At 36.5% G+C, this 10,153-nt stretch overlaps 1 protein-coding gene across 6 annotated transcripts in view; it reads left to right on the top strand.

The window, feature by feature from the left end:
- Positions 1–2,138: 2,138 nt before the first annotated feature.
- LOC108964998 (hillarin) overlaps positions 2,139–10,153 on the top strand; it is a 30,445-nt gene continuing 22,430 nt past the window's right edge. For 3 of the 6 annotated variants that reach the window (XM_018927116.1, XM_018927111.1, XM_018927114.1), the window contains exon 1: positions 2,139–2,239. The gene's annotated coding sequence lies outside the window, so the exon portion shown is untranslated. Of the gene's footprint in view, positions 2,240–4,907; positions 5,076–10,153 lie in introns of all 6 variants that reach the window. The other 3 variants (XM_018927113.1, XM_018927112.1, XM_018927115.1) reach the window with 3 other exon arrangements.

Raw genomic sequence — 10,153 nt, 5'->3', positions numbered from 1 at the left:
TAAGTACATATCTACAACATTTTAAGGTTCTGCTATTAAAAAACTTGATAATACTCCGTTTGTTGCTATAATTTGTATTGGAATGCAAAAATATTAAACTATGAATTTTATGTATAATATTATATGCAAATGAAATAATTTTGTAAATTATTTTATATTTTATTTAATAAAAATTGAAAAACAAAAAAATTAATAAAATATCCGAAGAAAATTTGCCAAAATGTTGCCATAAAATTCTTGCGCCCTATGCAATTGCCCAAATTGCCGGCCCTGATTTTGTTGATCAAAACGGTTGGCGTATCAGACTGGACGTAGGGCAAATAAATCCGCCGCTGCTATGAAGTAAAATCCAAAATTGGACCAGGCAAGCTATACTTCGAAAGGACCAAAATTACAATTGGGGAAAGCTGATGTCAGCAAGAAGAGTAGAATATATCAAGAACTGAGGGCATAGTGCGCATATATACAGACGGACATGACTAAATTGATTAAACTCATCACACTGAACAATTATGTATATACCTAATATGGTATCCGACAACACCTTCCTTTCAAAGGTGATACACTGATCATAGCGACCCTTCAACTTTTCGATACCATTTTTTTAGTATGATTTGTCCCTAGTTACAAAATAGGCCAGAGTTTCGCAATTACAGACAGAAAAAGAAAGAGGCCGAAATGTTAAAGAGGGTAATGCTCAAAAATTCTACTAAAAAAGCGGCGGCTTGCAGAAGGTTTGAAGACCGAAGACCTCTTGTCGAACCCCCAAAGGTGATCTAGTCACCGATGCCCAGAGCATACTTAAATTATGGAGGGAACACTTCTCCAGCCTGCTGAATTGAAGAGAATGCACAACGCCAGAAGAAGGCGAACCCGATTCCCCAATTGATGACGATGGAGCAGACGTTCCATTGCCCGACCATGAAGAAGTTCGAATAGCAATTACCCGCCTGAAGAACAACAAAGCGGCGGGAGTCGATGGATTGCCGGTCGAGCTATTCAAACACGGTGGCGAAGAACTGATAAGGAGCATGCATCAGCTTCTTTGAAAAATATGGTCGGACGCGACGCCCAACGTTTGGAATCTGCGCCAACTACCGTGGTATAAGAATCCACAACATCGCATATAAGGTTCTATCGAGCGTATTGTGTGAAAGAGTAAAGCACACCGTCAACAAACTGATTGGACATTATCAGTGTGGCTTTAGCTGACGTTGACCAACAAAATCCTTAAAAATCGGGAAGGACCTCTCCGAGCCATTCGGTACAAAACGAGGTGTCAGAGAACACACCTCTATGTTCACGCCATTGTCGTCTGGTAGGCGACGCCGATAGAGTGGATATCCATCATCTCCAGTTTGCGTTTCCGAAAGAAAAGCACATGGATATTATTTCGTGTATTTATTGTGAGACTTACAAACCGAAGTGTGTCCCCAAGTGCCATGAATCATATTGCTTTTCATCACTTCGTATAATACTGGATCTTCCCGCAGAAATGAGTTCATCAATTTGATCTGGTGTAACAACCATCCAAAGAAGAGTATGCGCATGCGATAAACCTCTCTTTTGCCACTCAATAGAGTATATCTAGCATCTAACAGCACTACATTTGGAGGTATACGTAAGCGAGGATGTACTAGATGATCTTAAGTTTGTCCCCGATAATGGTATCCTTTAAATTAGCCTGTATCTCGTTGCGAAGCACACCAAAAATGCTCTAATTTAAAAGAATAACGGAACACCCATAAACTCATTTTCTATTTAGGCAATCATTTTAAATTGAACGTTTCAAAATTGTTAAATAATGTTGATATGACTTTTTTATGGATGTCACTGTAGTCTTACATATACATAAGATATACATAGTTGGCAACGCAAGTGTCGGTATTGGCACTTACTATCCCATGCACACATGCAAACGGTTATGTTCTCTGGTCAGGCATTGTCGAGAGAGCTGATGATCTCACCGACTTCATGCGGCGATGGCAATGCCATTGTTGACCATGGCTCAAACGCTGCGCCGCCTCATCAGAGTATTCGTACTCAGTTAAAACTTTGGATTCGATTGACCAAATTGAGAATTGAAGCAGGTTTCGGGCTTGCCTTGAGCGCGAAAACGATAGTTTCATTTGGGAAGTTGCGGTGTAAACGTCGCGAAGCGGACTGAACTGAATTCGTAAATAAAAACGAAATATTGTGGTGTGCACTTTGCCGTTATTGTTGCAAATATTTCAACTGAGTAATTATTATTTGAATAACCGTTTAAGCAATCGATTTATTTACCGTGTGTTTTATATTACTCTCTTTGGTCATTCGGTGATTGTGCGCACGAGTGGTGAATGTGTAAAGATTCTCCAATTCATTGATATTCTTCACACTAACCCAGTTGAGAGTTCATGCACGAATACATTGACAAAAATGCACTAGTGCAGCAAAGAGGAGAAAGAAAACAAATGGTGTAGATAATAATTAGAAAAAACTAGGCATAAATCATAAGCCGAATTGAACAGAAAACTCGAAAAGTCAGTTGAAAACAACATGCAATACAAACAAACACGTACATGTGCATACATACATACGAAAGTAACCCACCATCAATAAATTACGTCGGCCCAAATACTGACTACATCGAAACGAATGGATATCAGATTTTAACTCGATACATGTTCGTTATGGTTTCTAGTCTTTGTGTATTATTAGAAATTGCTAGGATTGGAATATACTTGCTTATAGCTTAAACTTGTTGAATTCACCATAAATTTCTGAATTACCCAAATGGCTAAATGGTTGTCAGGACCCACTAGTATTTAGAAAGAACCATTGTAATTGTGTTCAAATACAAGTAGTTCAGATGCCTATTTGTAGCTCTCCATGTTAGTATCCGGTGCACAAGTCTGGTGACAGTACAATTTTCTACTTGGTGCATAAATATGTATGGAAGAAAGTGCTCATAAAAACCCGACATAGCTGTTGCACTTGTTGCATTGTGTGGTCTTATTATTATTAAGTACATATATGAATGTATATACATATTAACGATCATATGTATTTTCGTTCATTATTTGTAAAAAACTCTAAATGAAGAAGAAACTGAAATTTGAACACAAAAAAGAAAACAGGGAAAATGATGCAACTGATAAGCCGGACATAGTTGCAATTATAATTGAGGCACTTGCTTCCACAAAGTTTCGTCTGTCGTGTGAAATTTCTCAAGACTGCCAGCTGTCCTATATAATACTACTTAGGTACGGCAAATGCCTCTCCTGAGCTGTAATTTTGCGCAAGGGTGGCCCGCCTGCCTTATGGGTGGAATATAATGAAGAAAGAAAAGCAAACAATTTTCACGACGGTGTAAAAATGTGTAAATGTAGTTCCCGACGTATTCATACACATAAATTTATATTTATGCCGCACACAAGTATACACACAAATGCTGGAAGTTCAAGATCTCGCTTTGCCCATTTGGATGAAATAAACATTTCTAAGGAATATTGCTAAAAAGTTGATTTTTAGAATCAATTATTATTAAAGTATTGTATATTACTAAAGTCCATTTCAAATCCATCTTAAAAGAGTTTAAGATTTGAATTGATGTTTTGCCTTGAGTTAAATTTAACTAGTTATAAACTACAGACCGCAGATTGTCTCTTCTTCATATAAACAACGAGTATTTCTATCTGTGCCAAAGTCATGTCAGAAAACTGGTCCTGTACATATACCCGTCTCACACGATTTAAAGAATAATATACAAATGTTTAGGTCGATTAAGGAGCAAACCAACTAGCCCCAAAAGAATAAAATCTTTCAGTTGGTACACATCTCTTCCTTTTAGTTAGATTTTTAACTGGAATTTATAATTTCCCTCTCTAATGCTCTGATTTGAGTGGGGTATTCCTCGTAACGAACATCGAAAATAATACGAATTTTCCAAATCAGATATTGTTCATAATTTTTTTTAAATGTATTATTAACATATGTATATGTACATATGTACATATATATGCCAATGTGAGTTTATAAATGTGTAAATGTCTCACAAATTCGAATTTTCGAACATAACAACTACGAATTTAGACCCGAATAAAAAGTAAACATTTTCCCAAAATCGACACATGAAATAAATTATAATTACAACCAAACTCTGCAGAGATTGCTGTAATTTCTCATGATTAGCGGAGTCATCATCATCATCTTAATGCTGACTGTTTTTAGAGGCATGAAAGCGCATACAAATGCACACTTAAAAATTCAAGTCATTTTTTAACACATATACGTAGCAAAAGTGGAAAGCGTGGCATGTGCACAACCCCTTGTACACACACTATACACGTATCACGCATGAGTTTGCCATTGTTGTATGAAGTGCGCGCGAGTGTGGGCAAGACGATTTAGTTTGCAAATAAATACGTACACCCAAGCGCACACTCACACGTACAAATGTGTTAAAATAAAAATAAATAAAATTAAGAAAAAGTAATCATGAAAATACACACATACAATATCATTTTAAAGTTGCTCCTCCTGTGTAAATTATCAATGCCTTGCCAATGTCTAAAGTGCTTACATAAAGCCTGCCATACATACATACATTCATATGGATGTTAAGTTCACAAGCGAAAATAGATACATATGTACATACATATATGAAAACTGAACGGTTAAGGTTGAATTTGGGATTGCCGTGGCAGTTGCTCCCACAGCTGGAGCAAGAGGTAATGCCTCGTGCGGTTGGGCACCACTTAGAGCTTCTAGAACACCGGGTTCTCATAACCGCAATGACTTCCGAACTCATTCACTACCACTAGCACGAGTGTGTGTACGTGCACTGATACAGAAAAATGGGCACACAAAAGTGAAAGATCGCAGCGAATGTTATTGCCCTGTTGTTGTTGTTATTATTATTATAGCTATTTCGGATTGCCTCGGTTTCGCAGTGGTTGTTGCACCTTAAGTTGTTGATATCATTATGTTAAAAATAAATGTGTAATTCGTCAATGTATATAACATCTGTTTGCTCCATACGACTTTTCACAAATCAGTATATACAAATATCTCATGGATAATGTTTAATGAACGTAAGTAAATTACCAATACCTAACAGATTGATGTAATATTTATTGGATTTGAGTGAGTGATACTCCTTAAAATACAAAAAATAAAACTTCTGATAAAATAAATAAAATTATTCCTCAGCGTAATCCCAACGTTACGGGTAAGGTACGTAATCCTTGGAAGGTTCCCTCCCGAGAAACGTCTCTAAAGGTTTGAATTGATCGAAAATTATTTGTAGCGATAATCTCCAAGCAAGCCTCTATGTTCACCCATTGTCACAAGAAAAGCTAAAGGTCTCCGACTCCTATTGTAAAATGTCTCTAGACTCAAATACTTACAATTGGCAGAAAATATATCAGAGAGGTCCAATTATAACGTAATGAATTACGGCCAGTTATCCACTTTTACAAGATATTAAAGTTGAACTTATGCCCGCTTATATTTTGAATGTTTTTCTGTAAATTATTCATACATGTTCATAATAATGAACAGTAAGCAAAAACTATCGGTCGCTTGTTCGTTTTGCGTTCGTTATTGTATGCACTTATAAGTATTAAATAAATCCGGACAATTCACTATCATTCATATGCCGACTTAGAAGGTTAGGTGCAGTCGAAGAGTACAAAAAATGCAAAATTAAAATCTTAGCATCATTAACTAAAGCTTTTGACTGGACTTGACAGAAATTTGAAATAAAATTAATAATTTTTAAAAGTAGCCGTCTTGATCCAATTCAAACCGAAGCTACTCACTGTGATCATATCACTAATCCTTTAAGATTCATCTAAATCTTTTCGATCAAACAAAATTAGGTTTATTAATAGATAATCTTGTGCCTGATAGAGGTTCCGAAAATTTTATACTTTTGCAAGAATTGAAGCCAAGCAAATGCCACCCGGTTGTTAACAAATCTTAATATTTGGAATATGAGGGCTAAAAAATATTGACCAGATTCAAGCCATTTTGGACACACATATCACATATTGTCTGATATTTTTGGCCATATTCGGTACAAACTTGAACAGTTTTGGTTCGATTTGGTCAATTATTGGTCATAAGGTGTCAGACATCAAAGACACTATTCGTAAAAAGTTTATCTCATTAAATTCATAACTTATTGATTTGTATTCTGAAAAGGGAAAGAATCAAATGAAATTTATAATTGTGTTAGATAGGAAGTAGGCGTGGCTGTATTCCGATTTCAAACTGTTTGTAACATAAAAATACTACAGAAATATCACGAACCAAATTTGATTGAAATCGGTCACGGTTGTCTTGATTTCACCTAAAGAAGGGCGGAGCTACGCCCATCCTATAATTCTCATTCTCACTTCTTTATCAAGGAACCCATGCACTACCTTAAGTTTCATTATGATATCTCAATTTGGACTCAAGTTACAGCTTGTACAGGCAGACGAACAGACAGATGGACGGACAGTCAGTCACTCGGAATTCAACTCGTCTCGTAATTTTGATTATATATATAAATATATCGATTAGTTTTAGGTGATACAAAGAATCGTTAGGCGAACAAAACGATTATGCTTTGTAGTAAAATGATACAAGAGTATATATTAATATGTGTATAAACAAAGGCCACAATGTCTTTTGATAAAATGTCGTTTCAACAGTAAACACTTTAAAATTCTATTGCTAATAAATTTTAGTGTTGCCTATAAAAAACCTTCTTCTGTCTATTTACTTTGGACCAACCATGTTTGGATCCACCACCAATTCGAGTTAAAAACTGTTATTAACAGAATATGATTATAATTTGAGACTTTTGTTATAAGCAAAAAAGTAGTAAGACTTTGTTCATAATTTTAAATTTGTGATTTATTCTTCAAAATCTATCTGGTCCCCCTCAAAGTAATCCCCTTGGTCTCATGCCAGCGTTTTTTTCAACCATCGAAACAGATATTAAAGTAAATTTGCGGAATAGCGTTCAATGCGCAAAGCGATTCTCGTTTAAAGTCTTCAATAGACTCAAACCGGTTTCGCCGAAGCAATCGTTTGAATTTTCTGAATAGCCAGAAGTCCCACGGAGCTAAGTAGGTGTTGGCGAAAACGGTGGTTGCGGCAAGAAATTGGTTGAAAATTTGTCGGAAAATTCAATCAATGCCGTACGCAAGGGTGTATTATGGTGGTGCAAAAAACAAGCGTTGTCGGCCCATAATTCCGACCTCTTATTACGATTAGCTTCGCGCAGAGGACTCATAACACTCAGATAATATTCCTTGTTGACAGTTTGACCCGTCGAAAAGAATTCGGAGTGTATACACCTTAAAAATCAAAGAAAACTGTTAACATAACGTTTATTTTTGACTTGCTTAGACGTGGGTTTTCGGCTTCTGCTCACCTCTGCCACAAAAATTTGGCCGACTGTTCATTGGTTTCCTAAAGCACTGAGCCTTCTCATATTCTAAATATTCCTGTAATATCTTTGACTTTTAACTGTCGATTTTCAAGCATCAATTCCTTTATTTTATTGACGTGTTGATCATCAGTGTACCAATCAAAAACAATTGATCGAGACAAACAATTATCAGCGAAGGCCGTTTCCAACATTCTGAACATTTCGCAACCAGAAATTTGATTCAGCACAAATATGGAATTTCTTTATTGAATAATTTCACTCATCGTACTATTTGTACTTCAAAAAGACAAACGTACACTAAACACTAATGATATGAAATTTGGCATAGATATCACTGACACTCATGCAAACCTAGGAAAAGAACTATTTCGACAAATGGGTTTTCGTGCGAAATTAAAAAGTCTTACTCTGTTTTGTCCACAGTAATATAATTTACGAATATGGTTAATTGATAGCACTGAGTAGGCAATTGAGAAGGAAAGTCCTCTCTGGACAAACAAAGACCTAATTATACAAGTCACTCATCATCCCCAATTGTGCAATGGCCTGAACGATTAGAACATCTGATGAGTCGGTGTTTGGAGTACCAGTACCTTTCGATCCAGTGCCTTTCGATCGAAAGCTCCAAACACCGACTCATCAGATGTTCTAATCGTTCAGGCCACTACACGTCGAATACCGCAGTCGATGGAACGTGCTGTACGAGATATATGACAACATTGACCTAGTTCAGCGAATTAAGAGGCAGCGGTTGCGCTGGCTAGGTCATGTCGCCCTAATGAATGAAAGCACTCCAGCTCTAAGCTTCAACGCAGTACCTGCCTGAAGACCTCCACTCCTTTGGAAAAACCAGGTGGAGAAAGACCTGGGTACACTTGAAATCTCTAATTTGCGCCAAACAGCGAAAAGGAAACGACTGTTGTAAACTCGGCTATAACCATAAGATCTATAATATAACAAGTAAGGAAGGGCTAAGTTCGGGGGTCACCGAACATTTTATACTCTCGCATGATAAAGTGATAATCGAGATTTCATTATCCGTCATTTACATATTTTTTTATTTTGCTGTAAAATTAATTATATTACATCAATTTTTGTACTTTGAGTATTAACTGTATTTTCATTTATTTTAATTGTATTGAAAAGTTATAGTCCGATCACGACAATTTTTCCACAAGGGATACCTCAGCTCAAATACCGTATTTGTGTAAAGATTCATTCCGTTCATCAATGGTTCCTAATGTATATATGTGTTATACAGAGAAGGCATCAGATGGAATTGAAAATAGCGTTATATTGGAAGAAGGCGTGGTTGTGAACCGATTTCGCCCATATTTCGTACATGTCATCAGGGTGTTAAGAAAATATTATATATCGAATTTCATTGAAATCGGTCTAGTAGTTCCTGAGATATGGTTTTTGGTCCGTAAGTGGGCGATGCCACACCCATTTTCAATTTAAACGAAAAGCCTGGGTGCAGCTTCCTTCTTCCATTTCTTCCGTAATATTTAGTGTTCCTGACGTTTTTTATTAGCCGGTTAACACACTTTTAGTGATTTTCAACATAACCTTTGTATGGGCGTGGTTATTATCCGATTCCCCATTTTTGAACTGCATATGGAAATGCCTGAAGGAAACGACTCTATAGATTTTGGTTGACATAGCTATAGTAGTTTCCNTTCGAACTTAACCTTCTTATGGAGCCAAGAAATACGTGTACCAAGTTTCATCATGATATCTCAATTTTTACTCAAGTTACAGCTTGCACGGACGGACAGATAGACAGACATCCGGATTAAAATGAATCGCAAAATGTGTTGCTAAGCGCATATCTCAACAACGGCCGAACCAATTTGGCCAATTCTTTCGTTTAAATGTTCGTTGAAGTTCAAAGATGGCGAGAGAAATTCGAATAATTGTCGGAAAAATCCTAAAAACAGCCCTTCTCTTTTTCCCCATACTTACAATCTTGATGAAATTTTCAGAGTTTGTTCGCTGTGAATAGAAGACGGTTTAGAAATAAAAAAACTGTATGCTTTTTGTGAGGAAAAGTCGGAAAATTGGGCAATTCCAAAATGTAATTTTTTTTCATAAAAATTTTTTTATGTTTTAATTTTTTTTGTTTTGTCTTTTTCTTTCTTTATTCCGGCTATTCAAAAGAAAAATTATTGACAATTATTCAGGGAAAGCGTTATGTGTGTTTCACACAATGTGATCAATTACGAAGAGGTCGCGCTTATATCGGTCGGCGTTCTTTTTGCCATCAACAGGGCCAACCAGTAGATTGACATTCAGGTGTGTTCTCAACTAATGCCTTAGGACGATTGCTCTAGCTTCGGTTGCTATTGATAAATGTACGTGGTTCAATTTCATTTGAGTCATTGCGTACTGTAAAGGGTACGGTGTATGCAACTTTTTGGGAGCAAGCCAGGAATTACACTTGCTGCTGGCTACTTCGAATGTAAATGAAGTTCGCATACTTTTCGCGATGTTCATTTCGACATAACTCCCTTCAAATCCGACATTGCCGAAAACATTTTACATCGTATTCGCTAAAAATTGGAAATGGTTCAATTCCGTTGATACTACCGGTGGTTTGATATCTTAGCAATGAAGACGACGCCGTGAATTATCCAGTTAATTTCTAAATTCTTTGGAGAGGTTTTGGTATGCCACCGCATAATTTGCGTCTCAAAGTTGGATCTGTCGTTATTATGTTTCTTA

This window comes from Bactrocera latifrons, unplaced genomic scaffold, assembly GCF_001853355.1.
Source record: "Bactrocera latifrons isolate USDA-ARS-PBARC rearing strain unplaced genomic scaffold, ASM185335v1 scaffold_131, whole genome shotgun sequence".
NCBI classification, from domain to species: Eukaryota; Metazoa; Arthropoda; class Insecta; order Diptera; family Tephritidae; genus Bactrocera; species Bactrocera latifrons.
The sequence above is the reverse complement of the archived record's forward strand: the minus strand, read 5'-3'. Positions and strand labels throughout refer to the sequence as shown.